This window comes from Corvus brachyrhynchos, unplaced genomic scaffold (genome assembly GCF_000691975.1).
Source record: "Corvus brachyrhynchos isolate BGI_N302 unplaced genomic scaffold, ASM69197v1 scaffold245, whole genome shotgun sequence".
NCBI lineage: Eukaryota > Metazoa > Chordata > Aves > Passeriformes > Corvidae > Corvus > Corvus brachyrhynchos.
In genome coordinates, this window is record NW_008238988.1 from 4,119,874 (window position 1) to 4,136,564 (window position 16,691).

Below are 16,691 nucleotides of genomic sequence, written 5' to 3' on the forward strand. Positions count from 1 at the left end.
GGAGGGGACCGGAGCGCGTCCTGCCTCTTCCTCGCTCCTGGGATCGTCCCTTCTGGACGAGGTTTTTTAAGGATCAGCGCCTTCTGGCTGCTCTCTGTCGCATCAAACCCCTCCTCGGACAGTGCTGGGTGCAGGCTGCAGCCCCCCACCACAGCCCCAGTGTGCTCGTACACAGATAATAAATATTTAACCCCAGGATGGGGTGGCAAAAGATGCTGGTGAAGGAAAAGATTGGAGGTGTCAGCACACAGAATATTAAAAGCAGCGATTCCCGCTGCGGGAAGTAGTTAAGGAAGGCAAATAACATCCCGAGACCTATCGATAGAGGACTAAAACACATCCGTGGAAATCATTATGGGATTGTACAAAAGAGCGGCGAGGCCATACCTGGAGAATTGAGACAGATTAAAGAGAGGGTTTTGAATACAAATGAAAAAGGTATAGAAGAGGGTAACGAGGATAATAAACAGCCTCATGGATTAGATCTAAGTGGCGACGTTAGAAAATTAGGTTTGCATTTATTAAGGAAAAAAGAGCAGGATTAAGGGCTGACACAACTGAGGAAACACACGTCGTGTTCTGGGGGCTGGAGAAGCTGCTGCCAAAGGGCCCTGCTGAAAGAGCGGCACAAAACCCCTGAAAGATGAAACCAAGGAAGGCATTAAGGGAATTCCGAGGCCCCCAGCACAGGAGGGCCATCAACCTGTTGAAGCAAGTCCAGAGGAGACCACCGAGATGATTTGAGGGATGGAGCCCCTGTGCTGTGAGGAAAGGCTGAGAGAGTTGGGGTTGTTCAGCCTGGAAAAGAGGAGGCTTTGGGGTGACCTCACTGTGGCCTTACAGTACCTGAAGGGGCTCCAAGGGAGCTGGAGAGGGACTTTCTACAAGAGCATGGAGTGATAGGGCAAGAGGGAACGGCTCCAAACTAAAAGAGAATTGGTTTGGGTGAGGTATTGGGAAGAAGTTCTTCCCTGGGAGGGTGGAGAAGCCCTGGCACAGGGTGCCCAGAGAAGCTGTGGCTGCCCCATCCCTGGAAGTGTCCAAGGCCAGGTTGGACAGGGCTTGGAGCAACCTGGGCTAGTGGAAGGTCTCCCTGCCATGGCAGGGGGTGGAATGAGATGGGATTTAAGGTCCCTTCCAACCCAAACCACCTACGATTTTATGAATTTAGGGAAGCTCTGTGCACTCAGCTGGGCTGTGCAGGAAGGCTGAAGTTTTGGCCCACTCAGAAGTCACTGGTGTTGCCTGAAGGAACTGGTGCTTGAAGGTGTGAACACCACCTGGAGAACGGCTGGGCCCAGTGGCTGCCTCCCATCCCAAAGGGAACCTCCCAGCTCCGTGCTGACCAAGAGCTTCCACGGACTCAACTCCTTGGCGGGTTTCTGCCGTTGTTGGCTGAGGTTCATCGGGGAGAGGAAAAAGACATGTTCCAATCCTCCGCCAGCCATTGTCACTATGGAAATGAGCGGGATCATTGTTCCCATGCCTGTTGGGGCTCCTAAAATGTAATTTTAGCAGCAAAGTGCGCAGCCTGTGTGTGAAAGCAGGCTGGTGGCGAGGCTCTTTATCCGGAGCGTGGCTTTTTTCTTTGCCGTATTTTTCCTTCTTTGTGTTTCCCTTGGAAAAGGCATCCAAAGACAAATGTTAACCATGGCTGATTACAATTATATTGATGGGGGAGGTAGCAATTTACAGGCAAATATCGAAACGTGGAAGAATGGCTGGTAATAATAGGGTGAGGACAAACTGTTCTTTAATTGTCCTGCAAGTTGTTTTATATCTTTGTCATGCAGAAACTGGAACTTTTAGGGTGCCAGTGACAAAGTACTTTGCTGTAATGTGGTAGGGCAGGCTCACAGCAGCCTTTATCTTACTGAATAACTACCACCATTTCAAAGGCTGGGATTACAGGCACACTTTATGTTGAAAAGGGGAATTTACATGTTTCTTCTGTAAGCAGAAAGCTATTAATTCGTGAGATTTGCCTCCCCTTTCTTCATCAGCCATGACCCAGGGGTCCGACCAAGACAGGAAGGACGTGCAAACCTCTTTTTTTGTGGTTTTTTAGACACAGGTAAGATATTTTTTGGCCGTTTTCACCCACGCTCTGGAAGCTAGGAGTTGTCCAAACCCAAGGTAGATTCACCTCACCACAGAGCGACCCTCCAGGCTTTCTCAAAGCTTTGAGTATGTGCTCAACAGCAATTAAACAAAAAGTATTACTTAGGAAAAAAAAACCACTGGGGCAAGTGGAAAGCATCTGAAAGACGGCCTCGTGCTACACAGTGATTTATTTTTAAAAAATCCCTGGAACTTGTAGCACGAGAGCATACTCTAGTGGCAACCGAGCAAAGAAAGTGCTCTGGTTTGTGCCGTGTCTTGATGATAAGACGCCTCCCACCTTTCCTCGGGAGGCTTTTTCTGTCCTATCTCCTCCAGCTCCACGCTCAGTGCTCATCCTGACAGGAAATACCCAAGGCAGGCCGAGAAAATAAACAGGAACTGCTGAAAGTAATTTTAAAAACACAGCTTGGGAACGTATCTCCCCAAAATGACTGTGTACTTAGAGAGTTGTCTTTTTACCAGGCTCTGTTGCAGATTTTCTCCTGAGAGACACAGTTTAGAGAAGGCAGGAGATAGGAAAAGGGAGAATAATACTTAAAGCAAATTCTATTCACCCATGGCAGTGTCATTACAAACTTGAATGAGCACAGTTATTGCAAATAAATAAAAACAATAGACCAGAACCAGTTTTACATAAGAAAATGCTGAAATACTGTTCAATTAGTCCTAAGCTTTAGTTAAACCTTTTCTTTTGCCCATCAGGTGATAAGGTTAATACAGAAAGCACTCAACTGCTGTACTTGTGTAACAACAGTCAGCACCCATTTAATGAACTTACACGTACACACATTTAGCAAAGCCTCAATATTGTCAGCTCTGGGCTGGCACAGAATTTTAATGGCAAAGTAGCCAGCCCGGGCTTCATTCTAAACAATATCCCCGTGCAAGGAGAGCAGGTCCTTGTGGGGACCACCAACAATACAAATAAGCACAGCTCCAATATTTAAACAAGAAGTTTGGCAGAACTGATTTTATATATATATATATATACATGGCTGCCCACAAAACACAAGAAAAGAGGTTATGCTGCTTTTATTTGTTCTTAAGTTGCTTGAATAAGCTGCTTTTTGTGACTTGCTTGTTGAGGAGGGCAAGACCAGGCTCCCATATCCCAGTTACAGCAACATGGCTGCAGTAGATGTGGTGCAGAGGGAGCTTCCACAGGGAATAATGTGGAATAAAAGCACACCCAGCCCAGGGAGCATCCTGTTGTGCTTGGCCATGGGTTTCCCTCTGCCCCATCCTGCAAAAGCACATTTTCAAGGTACATCCAGCCATCAAGGACATGCTTGAATGTAGCTGGTCACCCAAAGCACGTGGGGACCTCTGTGCTGGCTCCTTGTGCTCTCGCTGGCCATCCAAGGGATTCACACACTGCACATCCACCTTGTGAACCCCTCAAAATTCAAAAGAAAGGTAAAGATCTCCCAGGTGAGAAGGGGTCAGAGGTCTGGGAGAGTACAGGGGCTCAGTTCCATGGGAAAAGAGACTTGGTTCCACTGCTGTCAGGACAGCTTGTTCTTTATTTCAGAGCTCGGCTTTGTTTTAGTCCCCAAATAGGAAAATGGACTGAGCTAATTGCCCCATGCAGATCTTGCTTCCCACAGTTTTTCACCTTTGTCAGGAAGGCTTTATTGACTTGTAGAAGACTCCAATCTTTCCTCCCCCAGTCTCAGTGGCCTCCCAGCTGGTTTTCTGTCACACTGAGCAGTCACAGATCCCATTTGTCTCAGCTGGTTTTCCCAGAACTCTGACAATCGTCTCTATGTTTTCACACTTGATTTCCATAGACTAATGTTATTTATTTATCCTCATGCCTTATTGGCAGACTCAGGTCTGGTGTCTGATCTGCAGAGTGTCTCCACCACCATCTCACAGACCATCTTCTCTGGCTGCTGTACCACGTCAGGGCCTTGTTCCCTTCATCCCTGGGCTTCTCCATTACTCTCTGGTAAGTGTTTGGAAAAATGGAACATTTTTTACCAATTTACACATTTTCATCTTTCTTTTAGTTAGAAGTGTAGGACATGAATTTCCAGCTCATACCTTGGTGGCCAAACTCCCAGCCTGGCCCAAGAAATGCCTTCACACAGCACTTGGCTGAAAATCTGCACCAGCAGTTCAGGGGCCTCTAGGGTTTAAAACTCTCATTTCTTCACCTGTGCTCAGAGGCCCAGTAAAACTCATCAAGGAACTCATTTAGGTAAGAATTTTTCACATTCCATCAGTTGTCTCTGTTTCACTCCTATTTTTTTAAGCTTCAATCAGAATTGTGTCAGCTGAGGATGATGCTCAGGGATTTTGCACAAAGGTTGTCAAGCAGGACAGGAATTTTACCCTCCAAAATTGCTCTCTTTACCTGGTTTAACCTGTGTTTTACTACCTGGCCCTGCCATACTTCGTTGTGTTCCTCCATTGAATAAGTCCTTGGTGCTGCTACTGGTGGTTAAGCTACCCCACATCGTCTTTTATTCCAGTTGGAAATTGATGCAGCTCCAGAGTCAGTCCAAAAACCTGTGTTCTCCCACAAGGTTTTTGCATTCGTCTCACTCTGGTAAGATTATAATAGGAACCTTTTCTTCTCCAAGCTGTTCAGCACAGATGAGGTTACAGACAAGGGCTGTGGTTGATACATGGCCAAAATGAACTGGTGAAGATGCTGAGCAGCAGGCAGTGTTGGAATAGAGGAGAGATGGTGGACTTGCCCCATCCCTGGAAGTGTCCAAGTCCAGGTTGGACAGGGCTTGGAGCAACCTGGGATAGTGGAAGGTGTCCCTGCCATGGCATGGGGTGGAAAAAGATGATCTTTAAGGTCCCTTCCAACCCAAACTATTCTGTGACTCCATGATTCCCATTTCCTTGTATCCAAGCAGCCCTGCTGATGGCCCTCTAAACTCTGCTAGAGGTCTGCCAGCATGCAGGACATTCCATTTTGTGGATGGTTCATGTTACCTGGAGAGCTCCAGAGTAATAAATCCAAGTTTTGGAGGGGAGAGAGTTGGGAGGTTAATCCATGGAAAGGATTTTGAGTTAGGCTGAGTGGGCTGGTTTGCTTTTCCCAGGCTGATCTGTGGCTCAGCCCCCTTAGTCCCTGTCCCAGTGGGTGGCAGTCCCAGAGCTGGCATTTTTATTACACAGGAACAGAACACAATATTCTTCTCTCACACTTGCAGTTATGGCTGAACCATTTAGGCATAAACTTCACATAAAACTCAGGCTGGGACAGTGGGATTCTCCATAGCTTCAAAAAACATGTCTTTGCCAAGCCTCAGGCACATTTCCTTCAGCGTGCTGGTGGCTGACAGGAGCATTTCCCAGCTCAGCAGCATCCCCGGAGCTCAGATGGAATTTTACCCTCCACACATTCAGGCAAATCTCCTGAACATGCTCCATCCCCTTGTTTCAAGGTCTGCACAGGTCCTGCAGTTGTTCTCCTTAGAGGTCAGCAAGCACAAAAACAGAATCAGGATGCTTTGGCTCCGTCTCCCATTTCCTGTGGAAGGCCGGGCTAGGAAACAGATTAAATGGATTACATTAAATCCAGATTAAATCCTGGCATATTCCCAGACCTGGCTTGCCTGTTCACATCACCAGTTGCTCAGCACCCATGTGGGCAGAGCACTCCATGAGAAGTCCATGCCCAAACCAGCTGCCTTGTGGGAAATGTTGTGGGAAGGACCCCAAAATCATCAGGGAATGGTTTGGGTTGGAAGACACCTTAAAGCCCATCTCGTTCCACCCTCTGCCAGGGGCAGGGACACCTTCCACTAGGCCAAGCTGATCCAAACCCCATCCCATAAAGAGAGAAATCTTCCAATCTGGCACTGCACTACCTCATGGATTTGAGGTAGAATGAGCCTTCCCTGAGCATCTTTTTAACACCAAATGCTGACAATCACAAGAAAACAACATTTAACATACAGCCAAGGGCAGCTTCTATAGAACAGTGCCTGAAGTTGCCACAGCTTCTAATTTAGGAGCCTCAGACTTCTCCTCTGCTTTCTGTCATCTGGCATTTGCAGGCTCCTCTCAAGCTACAAGAAAAATGCATCTCATTTTTCAAAGGCCAGAACTGCTGGTGCAGAAAATAGCAAAGTGCAAGGGGCTGAGCTCTTCTTCTGCCTTCCCTGGGATAAATCCAGCTTCCCTCACCACCTTCAGCTGATTTACTCCCCTTTTGGTGTAACCCAAAGCAGAATTTGCCTCTCGATGTTTTTCCACGGCATTAGGGCCTTTAAGGAAAATCCTACACAAAGATTTAGGCGCAAACAAAATCTCCTGCTTTCAACAAATCTGGCTGAACTCACACTGCAAAGGGAAGCACAGGGGAACTGAAGCCTCTTGCAGGGGACAGGGGACTCTCTCTCCAGCAGGGTCAGCTGTGCATATATTTACACATGATATTAGCGGGAAAAAATGCAAAATGGGTGCATGGTGACCCAAGGTGGTCCAAATGTTCTGTGCTATCCTTCATGCTGGGGTCACAGCATTTGTGTGGTGCCTTGATAAGCCTGGTGAGCTAACGAGCGACAGCTTAATCAGCACAGATAATTCTTCTGCAATATAGGAGGCAATTGCAGCCTTTTTCCCTGTGTTTTAGGAACCTTGTGGATTTTTTCAGTCACAAATATGAGATAATGCCGTCCAACTTGACCTTCCCAAACAAAGCTTTTGCAGAATAATATCCATCGGTATTCAGGAATATCAGTTTATCTGGGCTGGTATTTTGTACACTGTAGCTGGCCAACTGGAAAGAACACCAGGAACACTAAGAAAAACCTTTAAAATTAATTCAGTTTTTGTACACATGGATGAAATCTGTTGGGTGCTGAGTTCAAGGAGTCACTCCTGTTATTTTCTGGGAGACACCAAGCATGGAGACATCTGTGGGGTCTCATCTCTTACCTACCCAGAGATGACCCAGCTGTTGCAGTATTTCTGGGGAGGGAAGTTTTCAGCTAAACACCATGAGCTTTGCATAACCCATCCCTTCACCCTCCACTTTCTACCCCTGTGCTGGCCAAAACCACACCTGTGAGAGGCTGCCAGGAGGGCCCCCTGAAACAGCTGTTGTGTCTGGAAGCTGGAGACAAAGAGGCTCTGCTCAGACACCTGCTCAGAGTAAGAAAAGGCCGTGGCAGAGCAGGAGGAAGGCAGGACAGTCTGTGAACCCCAGGGTTTTCACCTCAAACCACCACGCTCCCCCTGCACTCCAGACAAGGTGTGTCACCAGTCCAGATTGGAGGGTGGGGGATACCCTGTCTCCCACCTCCTTTGGCTCGCTCGAATTTCCCCCGACTGGAATTAAAAGGAAGAGTCAGGATGGTGCATTGCCAAATTCCCTCGGTGGTGGTCAAACAGGAGCGGCTGCCCATCCCCGCCCCTCACTCGTTTGTTTGTGCCTGTAATCACTGGATTTCCCAGCTGGTCTCCCAGCCCAGGACCTGCTTAACTCCAGTGAGCAAACACGAGTAGGGGAATTCGGTCCAAGCAGGCAGGTGCAGTGGCTGGATAGCTTGTGGATTTCCCTTCTGCCACCAAACAACAGTTGCTGCACATATGTTGCGAAGATAAAGCCTTGTTTGCCGTCGGAGGGGGAAAAGCCAGAGGCTCCCTGCAATTCGGGAGTCCTGCTGTCCAAAGAGATGTGAGAGAGAAAGAGAGGTGTGTGTGTGTGTGTGTGTGTGTGTGTGTGTGTGAAAACAAGGGAGGATGCTCTCCCAGCACCTGAGGAATGGAAGTTGAAGCACTTTGATCTCAAATTCCTGCCAACAGGAAATAGCAGTTGTGGAGTTATATCTGCATCCAGCACTGTCTGGAGTGTTAGGTTCACATTAGGCTTCCCAAGGAGGCTTCTTAAAACATAGGAGAGGTCTAAAATTTGCTGTAAGCACCAGTAGGGGTGCAAAAACCCCTTCTGTAATTCCATTTAGCAATCTACAGCTTAGCAGAGAGGAGGGTGGGCAGTGACGTGGCCGTGGGCTGTGACTACCCCATGAGGAGAAGATTTCTGATACTGGAAGGATGATTAATTGAGCCGACGAAGCTGAAGTGAGCCTGAAGTGCTAAAAGCTGCAATTAGACAAACTACACCTAGAAGTACAGTTCTGAGTGGAGGGAATTAAACACTGGAGAAATCTGTGTGGGATGGCAGATCCTAGCCAACTCCTCTGCATGGTGATGGCCACACATACCACTTTCTCCTCTTGGTGTTCCCTGTTTCTTTTCCAGCTCCCTTTTGTCTTTTCCAGGGGATGCAGGGGACATCAGGGCTTGAGATGACTCAAATGTCCCTCAAACCATGAGTGAAGACAGAGAGAAGAGATCCAGTCTAGCAGGGTTCAGTGTTTACCCACCCAGACCAGCTGGGAAGTCTTGGCTTTCCCCTAAAACATTCAGCTTAGGGATAAAGACTCCAAATTTCTTCCCCTGTCCCATGCAATGTTTCCAAGGGACTAAGACAGACAGAGAGGTCCAGCCCCATGTACAGATGACCTGTACATAAAACCAGTGCCACCAGTGCCTCTGGCCTTATTCCATCCCCCCAAAGCAGCACCCACTCCTGAAGTCTACAAGAGCTCCAGGAGGCCAAGGCTGAGAGGAGAGCAAGACCTCCTGTTCCTAACAGCCTCTAATCCCTGCCCTCCATAATCAGTTTTAAAATGGCCATCAAATCTTCCCTCTGCCTCTAATTGAAAAAGTGATGTCAGCAGTAATCTGCTGCCCCAATTTATCCCCATATATTTGGGGAGGTTTTGGGCTAATGCATTGTTTCATAAACATATGTTTTAGCCCAGCCGTGTGTGCACACACACAAAGAGAAAGCTCTGAACACACTGCACCAGTTATGGATCCTAATGCCTTAAATATTACTTTTAATACTAATGTCAGATTATTAAAAACATAATCCATTCTCCTGATTGGACCTAATGTAAGCAGGAGGATAAGAGGACTTCTATCCATGCATTAACACATTTCATGGAGTGTAAAGCCACTTTCTTCCTCTTAAAACATAAGGTCAGGAACTAATAGACTCTGTACTTGAAGTGGGTTTTTAAAACATATTACATAGAAAGTTTAGTGAAAGTTAATCTGTCGATAAGTGTCAGCTGGAGCCGTGTGGGTAAACAAGAAATAAATGTAATTCACATGCAATTTTTTCCCTGTTAAAAACCTATCTGTGCACTTTAAAACATTTATGTTTAAATAGAGCAGAGACCAGCACTAAGAAGCACTCAACCCAAAGCAGCTTTATATAAATGTATTGCAAGGGACTAAAATAAAGTAAGCTACCCAAATCTCCCAAAGATAAAGGGAGAAGGGCTCTGACCCCATGTGAATTCTCCCCTCATCCCAGCCCTGTGCTGTTCCTGGGCTTCATTCCCTGTTCTTGTGCACCTCTCTGTGGCAGCATTCCCCATCCTCCCACATCTGCTCTGTGCCTGACCAGTGCTGGGGCTCCGGGGCAGCTTGGCAGTGCTGGGGCAGCGTTCCTGGCACCCTGGTCCCTACCAGCGGGTTTGTCACCTCTCCATGGTGCCCAGCCTCTGCCAGCTCCTCCTTGCCAACTGCAGGACCTCCTCAGCCACACATTCCCGCTGTGGAGAGCTGAGCTGTTTCCCAGACCAGCCCCCTTTGCCCATTTCCTTTGCCCAGCCTCTGGAGAGGAATTTGGAAAGCCCAAGCCGGGCACTGAAGCAAAGACAATATCGACAAAGGGCTGATTTTTGCCCCCAAATTTGACAAAGCCGTCATTTTTAAGCAGCCTCAGCTCTCCAACACTGGTGGAGGCCAGGCAGCTGACCCTGCTGCAGCTCATTTAATTGCTTATTTGGGGGTTTGGGGGCTAGCAGGTGATTTGGGAAGCAGACTTTGGAGCACTGGTGATGCCCTCCCGGGGGAAAGCACACAGCCAGCTGCCCAGCTCTGCCTCCTCCTTGCTCCAACAGCACATCTGGGCTGCTCCACCACCAGCTTTACACGGGAACCATTTGGTTCCCCTGAAATGGATCCAAGAGTCGCTGCAGGGGGTGCTGGCTGCCAGGGGAGGGAGACGAGAGGGCAGCAGGAGAAGCGGGAGGTGGAAGCTTGCGCTGGCAGGCACCAGGACTTGGCCCTCGTGCTCCCAGCCACATGCCAGAGATTTAAGCTTCATGAGCAGGCTCCAGCCACCAGAAAGAGATTGATGACATATGGATTTCGTACATCCAGCAAATGGGAGAAAAGCTCTCTACGGCTGCATGGGATTAGCAGAATTTCCGCTCCGTTCCTTATAGCCAGGGTCCTGCAGGAGGGATGTATTGCTGAGGGGACAGGGAGTGGGCGGTGTTCAAACATTTCCACCACCACTGCAAGTCACTCCCGGTCAGCCTCATCTCAGTGGCATTGGAGAGGGCTGGCACAGTCCAAGACCCAGGCAGGAGGTGTAGGGAGAGTAGAAGAAAAGCCATAAGGGAGGGGACCTGGAAGGAATTCAGGTCCAAGTGGGTCCAGACCGTCCCTACAGTAAAGACAAGCAATTCCCCTCCTTCCCTGTCTTTCCATAGTCAAAAGTTGTGACTGGTCTTTCAGGCAGGTGCCCAAAGGTGGCTGGTGTGTGGCACAGGGCCTTGTCTGTGTGGAGTGGTCGTGTGGCCTCTGCTCCAGGGCCAAAATGAAGGTGGTGCTTTGTGGGGAAAGGCAAAGTGGAATGAAGGTCCCAAAGGGGATGAAGGCCCCCTCAGTCTGGCAGAGCCTCCTTCATTCAGGGCTTAAATCTGCTGTGTAAAGCCTAGAGAAGAAAGAGTGGAGAAAGAGGCAGATAGATCAGAAAAAGCACCAGAAGTTTGATTTTCACATACTTCCAGGAAAATGTGGAATAAAGTGATTGCCCTATCCCTGGAAGCGTTCCAGGCCAGGCTGGACAGGGTTTGGAGCAACCTGGCCTAGTGGAAGGTGTCCCTGTCCACGGCAGGGGCATGGAACAAGGTGATCTTTAAGGGCCCTTCCAACCCAAACCAGTCTGGCACACTGTGATTCTATGATTTGGCGTTTCCCACCCTGTCACACAGTTCAGGCAGCCCTTCCTGGTATGGACATAAGTTGTAATGCTGCTTTCAACACAGCAGCCTCGAGCTGCTGCAGGTCCTTTGGCCAACTATTCCAGCACCACAAAAATCAAGCAACAGGGACTTTCACTCAAGAGGCTCAGTTTTCAGAATGAAAAGACCCTTTTGCCTTCAGATATCTTCAGGACATAACTGTTAAGCCAGGCAAACATCGTGCACCAGTCCATGAGCAAAGTCACCAAAGAAGGAAGAGAAAAAAATTAAAAATAAAATCTAGGATGCTGGATAGTGAGCCCCAGACCTTTGTGGGACTGTGTTATTTTGGGAAAACAATAGGAAAATGAAGTAAATGAAAATGAGTTTGTGAGTCTGATGGTGTTGGAGGAGGAGAGAGCTGCTATCTAAACCCCTTATGTGGCTTGTGTCCTTAGCAGCAGCTGAGCATGCCTCAGGGGATCAAAAATCCCTACAAATGGGAATTCCTTGGCCATCTACAAGGCTCTGATTTTGTCATGGCAGCCACGGGAGCCATGCATTCGAATTAACTCCCTGAAATCTCGCAAATGGATGGAGAAATACCTCTAATTCAGCAGGTTCTTTCTTTCACTTCCAAAAGATGGTGTTTTGCCACCAACAGCAATTCAAATCAGAGGAGATATCACTCAGCAGGGAATTATCTCCTGTAGCTGTGCCTGTGTCCAAGACACGGAGCCAAGTGGGGATGTGGAAGGAGTGAGGGAACGTGACCAAGGTCAGGACGAGATGTGGAAAATTTGATCAAGAGCTGGCCTTGGGCAGAGCAGCATTGCAGATCCATGACAGCGCTGGCTCTGAGCACCAACCAAAGAGGAGGCAGAAATCAGAGCTAACGAAGAGGCAGCTGCTCTGGCACTGCCAGCTGGGCAGTGGTCCTGGTCACACTGCTTCCTGCTTTTCTGTATTGGGAAATTTACTGTGTTTGGACAAGTTCAGAGATTTCAGGGGTGCAAATTCCAATTAAATACTTGACACCTGTAGAACCTTGGTGCCACTGAAGCCATGGCATTCTCACTGTGGCCACTGCCCTCCAAGATGTTGGCCAGTGGCCATCAGTGCCCTGGTGGGATGGTGGTGGGTGTGAACTCGGGAATGGCAGCTCCAGCTCAGGGTCACACCTCTACCAGCTCTCTGCAGAGTAAATTAGCACCTCCTCATGCTATTAGTGAAAGATGGAGCTGTCTGTCTGCGTGGAAGTGCCCCAGGAAGGTGTTCAGGACAGATATTTTACTATTTAGAAGCACCTTTAAGCCGAGTTCTTCATTTGGTATCAGTCCAGGGATTTCCCCCCCTCCTCTAATCTCTGTGATTAAGCTAAAAATTAATACTCTGAACCCATAGACACATCATCTGCTGGGAACTCCCTCCTTCTTTATATTTAAGTGCCCCTTAAGCAGTGTCACCAGCATGGCAAACACTTGTGGGTTGGCACCAATGTCAACATCACAACCTCTATATCCCCTTGACCCTTCAGCAAGACACTGCCGTGGCAGGAGTAAAAGGAAGAGAAGCAAAGACCTCCCCATGAGAGGAGTCACTTTTGGGAGGCTGTCAGGTCAAGCAGAAGGTGGACATTGCATTAAGGAGTGGTCTGTGTGACCATCACACACCCAAAATTACGGCAGCCCCTTTGCACGTGGCACAGGGAAAGTGGCAGCTCATTTATCCAGGTTGGGAGCAGCACACTGGACAACACAGGGAGAAGAGGCTAAAAATCACCTGGAAACACAGGCAGCTGAAGTTTAAAACATTAACAAATTTGGCAGTGTCTCATGTTCTGCAGATCAGTGAGTATTGAAACAAAATGGGGCCAGGAGCTAATTATATGGAAATATTTCTATTTTCACATTTCACTGGAAGGCAAAGCAGAGAGTATAGCTAATGTATCTCCACCACTGACAGGAATATTAAGTTTTCTGTCATCTTGCTACCACAACTACCTTTCTCAGCATGCATTCTGTCCTAGTTCCTATTAAGGTGAGAGCAGAATCAAACTCATTAATTGTCTGCATTTTAGATATGATAAGAATTTAGTGGTTGGTGTTAATTAAACTACAAAACAACTCCTCTTGCTGCCGTGTGCATTCCAAGTTGGAGCAATTAATTCACTCACTTAAACTGATCAAGATTTAATTACCATCACTCTGTGCAATTACTCCATAATTAAAGTAATTTGGTTCATTCCACTCGCTGACAGTGTCATTGAACAGCCATTCATAGTACCAAAAGAAGTGATAATTAACTTAAAGAACAGCTCAAGGCAGTTTTACACAGACTTTTTGTTATTCCTAAATATACCTATACAGGAGAAAGAAGCCTATCACATACTACAGGTGCTTCCCTTGTAAAGGGGTTCAGATCTTCTGTGTTCAATTTTTTTCAGCAAATGCATTGTAACAAACCCAATTTTGGGGAAGACTCTGTAGCTGTCACCAGACAATGCAGCATTTCATACAGGCAGGCACGATAAAACCTGGATCCTTGCAGCAGTTCAGGCATTCCCTGCCTGTTCCTGGAGACTCCTCGCTAGGAAAGGAAAAAAATAATCCTCAGTAAAAGGTTCCCTTCATCCAGGTAACACTGCCAGATCCCAGATCTTATTAAGTATCTTTTGACAGACCAAGTCCCCAGCTGATGGGACCAAGGGAAGGCAGAGAAATCTCAGGGTTTTTAATGATCTCAGTCCCCAGGTTGTTGACAATCATTGAATCATAGAATTATTTGGGTTGAAAGGAACCTTAAAGATCATCTCGTTCCAACCCCCTGCCGTGGGCAGGGACACCTTCCACCATCCCAGGTTGTTCCAAGCCCCATCCAACCTGCCTTGACCATTGCCAGGGATCTATAAATAAATATCTGGTCTAGGTGTTCATGGCATGTCGACTCAGAACCCAATTTTGTGCTTATTTTATTGCAGAAAATGATTTTGCCAGAAGGGTTATTCCTCAAGGTTTGGAAGTGAATATTGCTGCCTGTTTTCAGAAAGGCTGTTTGTACTCACAAGTACAAAGCTGGGGCCCCTTCTAAGAGGCCAAACTTATTAGACCAGTCTAATCTTTCCCCAGTAACCTTGTGCAATGCCCATGCCAAGCTCTCTCCAGGGTGGGCAAAGAAAGAGCCAGATACATCTGTCTGTCCTTTCTTTTGAAGGTTGGAGCAGCAGTCAGGACCTCCAACACATTGTCCACCCATTTCAAAGTCAAGCCTTCTCAGCCCAGGCACAGAAATTCAAAACGTGTCCTATTGCAATCATTTGGACATGAAGTTTGCAATATTCGTACCGATTTCTTTTCCCCCCACCATAAAAGTGATGTTAACCTAGAGAATCATCTCAAACAAATGGAACAAGCACACTTGCCTGGATCTGATGGACAGCATGGACCCCAACCAAGCCAGGTTACAGTGATCATGGATCAGCCAGGAGAAATGAGGTTTTGTAATTATCAAACAACACAACAACAACACGGAAAACATGGAAGTTTAAGAAGAATGTAATGGGTTTAAACTGAAAAAGGGGAAATTTAGGTTAGATATACAGAAGAAATTCTTGCCTGAGGGTGAAAGTGGTGAGGCCCTGGCACATCAGGATGCCCAGAGAAGCTGTGGCCACCCCTGGATCCCTGGAAGTGTCCAAGGGCAGGTTGGATGGGGCGTGGAGCAACCTGGGCTAGGGGAAGGTGTCCCTGCCCATGGCAGGGGTTTGGAATGGGATGGTCTCTAGGGTTCCTTCCAACCCAAACCATTCTGTGACTCAATGATTCTGGGGTAAAATTAACACAAAGTTGTTTAAGCAGAAGGTGAACAGCTCATAAAGGGAATTGTGGCCCCTGGCTCCATGTGGCAGCAGATCCCATGTGGTCCTGCACTCTTGTGACCCACTTTGGAGGTGACAGGTTCCCTGCAACTCCTCTCCTGGTGCTCTTCCCTCAGCCATTAAATCCACAATTCTCAGCAATGCCAGACCTCCCCAGAAAGCTGAGCTATGCCATGAATTATTCCTCCACCTGCAGCATCCATAAATCAGAGCCTTTTGGTTGGGCTCCCAAATGCTTGTTAGCCTTCCGTGACTCAGCAGTGGCTAAGTTAATGTCAGCTCTACCCAGGGGAAAATACTCAATATTTCTTTTTACTTAAAAAGAAAGAGGGAAAAAAAAACCCTCAAACATTATTTTTAAGCTCCTAAAAGAGCATTACAAAAGAAAGAAGGGAAGAAAAAAAGAGACTGTGTAAAGATTGCTTACCAGACTCCTTTTACAATAGTCAGCCACACAACAGAAATAGGTGGACATTAATTCATGCTAACCTTGCACACCTAAATACCATTAATTCATCAAAACTAATAACATTAATTCCTTCAAAAATGAGATTAAAGACAGGCACCCCTTGCAGTCATAATCTGTGGCTGATGACACTAAAATGAAACCGCCAGTATACAAAGCTACCAGCAGAGCTTGCAGAATCTCATAAATTGCAGCTGGCAACACATAAATCCTCAGGACAATGTACATTATTTTCTGGGGAGCGGGTGTTTGCACACCAATTGCCAGGCAAAAAGCAAAGCAAAGCTGTAAAACTTCTCCCCCAACCCAGGAGCTGTTGCCAGTTGATGTCACATGATGCCACTCGGACAAATGCTCACCTAAATCCATCAGGCTGGAGCAAGATTCAGGGCACATGTACTGAAAAACACTTTTGCTTTAAGTTTGTAAACCCAGGGAGCAGAAACCTCTGAGCTGGAGGTGCCCAGATCCTCTGGCAATGCGTGCAAGGCTTTGGGTACACAACCTACCCTCACTGGGGGATGTTGGAAGAGCTGGGAAAGGTCTCCAGCAGGACCTGCTGATGCCTCTGAAGGGCACTGAGATGGCTTTGGGGTGGAGAAGGGCTCAGCTGTACCCTGGCTCCAAAGGCAGCTGTAAGGAAGTTAAAAGCTTTCCTTCTGCTTTCACTGGGTTTTGGCCATGGGAATGGCATCAAGCTGAGTCAGGGGAGGTTTAAGTTGGGTATCAGGAAAAGGTTCTTCACTCAGAGGGTGATTGAGCACTGGAACATGGTTCCCAGGGCAGTGGTCACAGCCCCAAGGCTGCCAGAGCCAGGAGGGTTTGGACAACGCTCTCAGGGATGCCCAGGGTGGGATTGTTGGGGTGTCTGTGCAGGGCCCGGAGTCGGAGTGGATGATCCTTGTGGACCCCTTCCAGCTCAGGATGGACTGGATGATCCTTGTGGACCCCTTCCAGCTCAGGATATCCTATGAATGTATGGACTTTGGTGGTGGGAGAGCCTCTCATCTGCTCCTGAAACATCCTCCTGCTACTTTTGCTTATGCTGGAAGAGCGAGTGTCTGATCCCAGTGCTGGGCTGAGCCCCGCCAGGATCCTACTGTGCTTGGGCTGCCAGTGTGACCCTGTCCCTGAGATCTGTCACACTTCCTTCCCATCCTCTCTGTTGTACCCATTGCATTTTCCTTTTCTTCCAGGCTCAGGG